The sequence below is a fragment of the Corvus brachyrhynchos genome, unplaced genomic scaffold (genome assembly GCF_000691975.1).
Source record: "Corvus brachyrhynchos isolate BGI_N302 unplaced genomic scaffold, ASM69197v1 scaffold43, whole genome shotgun sequence".
NCBI classification, from domain to species: Eukaryota; Metazoa; Chordata; class Aves; order Passeriformes; family Corvidae; genus Corvus; species Corvus brachyrhynchos.
The window spans coordinates 245733-250689 of record NW_008237353.1 but is presented as its reverse complement, the minus strand read 5'-3'; positions in this window follow the sequence as shown (position 1 = coordinate 250689).

Sequence of the window (4957 nt, the reverse complement as noted above, 5' to 3'; positions counted from 1 at the left end):
GAGAACATTTTTCAGCAGACAGAGATCAACTCAGCACAAATACCTGATGACACAACATCCAGTGCTACAGCACCCACAAGATCTCTCCAGCTCCATCAGAGTTAAGAAGGAACAGGCTTCAGCAGCCCTGCCATTCAGGACAAGAGCAGGAAGGCAGGAGTTTGCCAGCTGACACAGAATTAATAAGCTATGAGAAAATGTGCTGAGAAACTGCGTATAGAACAGAAAACATAGACCCTACTTGCACAGAAACTCAAGAAGAGACACTGAAGCCTTTTGCACATGGTAGAATTGATTAGGAAAAAAACCTTCCAGGAACTGAAGTAAGAGTCCACCAATTCGTTTGCATAGTTACAGATACCTGCTCACCAAAACCTGCTTGCTGCCCTTGGTGTTGATGCCTTTCATCTCTAGGAAGATCCTTTGGTTCTTCAAGACTGATCAGTGTATCTTCATTACAAGCAGTCTGACTTGTGAAAAAAACACACTCCTGTTGTTCATCAGGCACTTGATTTTGCATTCCTTTAACTTTGTAGCATCTCTTGATTTTACTGAATAAAAGGGTTAATCATATGAAAACACTTTAAATTTCAGTCTCTGACTCAATCAAATTTGGGAAAAAAACCCGCAATAGCATTTTCTTTAGGTATTAGTAAACTCCAAAGTAAGGCAAATATAAAGGGCTGGTTATTCCCTGATCTAAGCAAAATTCAAGTGTAAATAAATAGAATAACATCGTAGTTCTTCCTGATGCTTTCATGCCATGCTATATGAGAGTTTTGTTAATCAGTGCCTGTAAAACTTTAGAAGCTGAGGCATTGATAAGCCTCATACAGAGTCTGAAGTTTGTATTCAATGATAAAGTAATGTCACAAGTGCAGCCTGATTTGTAATTAAAGAAAGTAACGGAGAAGGGGGGGAAATTATGAGGATGGAATTAAGTGTACCATTGGTTGTTCCAGCCAGAGAGCTGCTGGGATGAGCCTGCCTTGTGATGCAGTGGTAGAAAGGTACAAAGAGGATTGCCCAGCTGTAACAGAGAAGAAACACCCTGGGACGTGCAGCTCTGTCACATTATACATGCCACACTTCAGACTTTGAGCACATCAAATTTATCAACCAATTTGTGAGCGCCTGGCAACAGTGGAGCTTGTAAATCCATTATCTGCATACACTCTCCATGGCTTGCCTTATCACATGCTAAATACACGAGCCACAATATCTGAATGACTGCATCTTTACCCACGGGACTGGTGCACAGCTGACAAGTAGAGTAGAATATGAAATGAAGTGAATATTTATGACTTCTGTGGGGCTTCTTATCTACCTAACAGCAAAAGCCACTTTTGCTTTTTGAGGACTAGTTAAATTCAGATCTAGGAGGGTAAGTAGAATCCTTTACATCGTCAAGAAATGACAATTAACATTATATTGTCATTAATACTGAAAGCACTCTGACTTGATGTCAGTCTGACAACAACAGAGTGATAATTTTAAATATTGAGTTCATCTAGCTAATGACTTTTAAACTGCACTGCATTTCCTTTTCCTCAGTCAAAACTGACTGTGATAAAGTGATAAAGGTCAGCTCTCCCATAGTGAAGGAAATCAAACCTTCTCTGGTAGAAATTTGTATACAAAGATATGTAATTAGAGAATAAAGAATTAAGATCATTTTCATCATAGTTTGGAGAGATTTTGATTTTTTTTCCCCCTAAGGAGGATGGATACGGAAATGGAGCAATAAGTAGTTCATATTCTGTGTCATCATTTGAAAACCAAACACAGCAAGAAATGGAAATTAGAAGTAGGGTGACCAAGTTTTAAATAAATATCCTAAACCCAAGCATAAGGAGTCACAACCAAACTGTTCTTCCCCTAGCTCATAAAGAACCTCCTACAGGATGCTAGTCAGTAGTCACCATTCTTGATGCTTTGCAGCCAGTGAAGACAACGTGGTACAGCAACCTAACAGGGGGGATGACTTACACACATGATAAAAAGTCTACAGCTGTTGTTATTTCCTCTATGTGACAATAACTGACGCAGTTTACAGACATTTTGTATCATTAGGGCATTACCCTGCAGCACAGTCATTAGCATTTTTATTCTGAGGAAAGTGTCGGTCTGGGTGTTTCCATGGTGTGATGGGTTTAAGAGTCTGGGCTCTAAAATTCCAGTTATGTGTGGATTAAACTCTAGGATACCCACTGTTGGGGCTGATGGTGAAAGGGAGCTAATTAGCTTGTGCACCCTCTTATCCTGTGCCAGCAGACAGCGCTCTGTTATTTGGGTTCCACACACTTTTAAGAAGATGTGTCCTTGGAGTTCATTGGGGTTCATTTAGGGTTTTAAAAGAGGTAAATTTAGAATTGCTTTGGAGGAGACATAAAAGAACTTCCATACTCTCTGTTTTCTTTATTAAGCTTGAAAATCAACTGTCATTTCCTTTCCTCTCCTTGCCCAGTCTTCTTTAAACATGACTGAAATCCAAAACATGAATTAGCATTTGAAATACAGGGTTTTGCCCTCAAGGATTTAAGGGAGAAATGGAAGGAAGAAAAAAAGTTAAGGACCAGTTACCAGAAGAAGGTATTTCCCTCTTTAATTGTTGTTTTGTGTTCTCAACTGACACTTTAGAAAACAGGCATCAGATTCTGTTTCACTATTTCCCTATATTACACTTGCATCTTCACATCCAACTAGAAGTAAAACTATGCTTTGTTTCTTGCATTTTGCTGTAAGCATGGATAAAACTGTTCCAAAAGGCAAAGTGCCTTCAAATTGGCAAGGAATAAATGGTTGGCAAACGTTTTGAGAGTGATTTCCTTGTCAGGGAATTGGCACATCTCTTGGTAAGGCAGTTCTGAATATTACTATCCACACTCGCTTTCTCTCCAATTGCTAGCTGCAGCCAGCCAAATTGCTTCTGCTGCAGTTTAAAAGATTAGTTGTGAGGTTGTGCAAGTTCTGATCTGGTAGGAGTTGGTATTTGTGTCAGAACCATGTTTTACTGTGCACATGGTTTATTTTTTTCAGAGTTTGTCAATAGTCCATGCAATTCCAGGGGGAAAAAACATGAAGTCTGGTTTTATATTTAAGTGTTCATCAATTTATTTTTAAAATATCTTTATGTATTAAGTAGTTTAAACTATTTGCATTATGACTGGCTACTCAATATTATCGTCTTCCCCAAATTCAGATGCTTGTGTGATATGAAAAACATCCCATGCAATGGGATATTTTTTAGGAACAGCTGCATCTGTCCTCTCAGCTGTTAGTATTATGTGCCTTCCTGGAGTAGTATTGCAGTGTTACTTTGCTGTTACACCAGAGACTGTACTGTGGATTTAAATCTTAAAATCAGCCCTTCTTACCTAGGAGTACCCTCTTACCTTGACTTGACTTCTTTCCAAGACTTATCTATTAATACTGACAGAAGGCTATGCATGAAACCAGACAAAAACTCCATATTTTCAAGTTCATGGAAGAAAAATGAAAAGTCAAAGACCTAGAACACAAATATATCCAAAATCAGTTCAGGTTAGTGAAGTCTTTATCGGTTCCTTTCTTCTTCCCACTTCCTACTGCTACTGAAAGCAGAAATGAGAGATGTCTTCCAGCCAGCAGTGATCATCACTCTCCAAAGAGTAGACAGCTTATTTATGTGAGTTACCTAAGAAATCCAAATCTTCTCCCAAAAATTAGGTACTTCCACTGACAAACGTGTTAGAAGAATCTGGATTCATCCTTAGAAACAGCCTTGGAAATTTTTCCTGTTCAAATACTGGAGTTATTGGCTTTATCTTGCAGCTTGATGATTAAGAAACATGAGAAGGTATTTTTCCCCAGAAAAATAAAGTCATCACATCTCTAGTTTTACAGCATTCTTTTCAATTTCCATGGCTCTGTTTTCTGGCAGAAATTTAGTTATATATTCTCTCTAAGATTTTTTTATTTTTCTGATGTGTGTCAAAAGCATCACAGGATCTTCATACTCTCCTTTGAAAGCTGAGATACAGCTTGTGATTTCTTGGTGCAGAAACACATTTGAAACTTGTCTTTAAAACTGGCAATTTGTACAAGGCAACAGAAAAGGTAGCATTTAGCTTTATTGTTCTGCAAAATACAAATAGCTCTCCATTTCAGTGAAAACTGAAATTAAAACCTTTTAGGTTTAATTCAGTTATTTCCTTACTGCTGTCGACTTTGTACCCTGCATTTCAATAGTATCTGCAAAAACTCTTTGAAGATAGAAGGCTAGATGAGAGTTATTTTGGTTGCAATAAATTCAAGAAAACCGAAAAAATGTCCCTTATAACCTATCCTGGAGGAAAAAGAACCACTTTTTTCCCCTTTTACATTTACTAAATTAACAGCATCATTTTATTTCAAATCTGGTGTAACTAAAATGTCCCCTCAGGACTAAATTGAATATTTTTTTTTCACAAAATAATTTCTTTTTCATCAATCAGGAAGTCATTTTCTTTTGTTTGCCGGACACCAGACACCTTTGGGAGATGTCAGAATTCAGATCAGAAAGTGTTTTGATGGAAAGGTACAAAGTTGAAAGCAAAGACAGAGAGCAATGTCACTAGGACAGGTGTAGAAGGGAAACAAGACAGCACTATCCCATTTTTCCCCAGATGTGTTTTCCTGAGTTGAAAGGCGTGTGAGTATTTCAATATTCTGGCTTGTTAAACCTCAGGTCTTGCTGAAGTTTGACACGCATTCTGCAAGCACTTAATAAACCTAACAACTCCTGAGCACTCAATAGGATAAAGAACATCCTGATCTGCTGAAAACCAGACACCCATACTAGTCCCCTGGTCTTTGGCAAATTTGGGATTTCATGTGTTCTTGCTTCCTTTACAAAGGTGTCCCCCCCACTGTTCCACCTCCAAACATGAACAGCATTGATAAGACACTGGTGTAAGTGTAATTCTCAGGCGTTTTC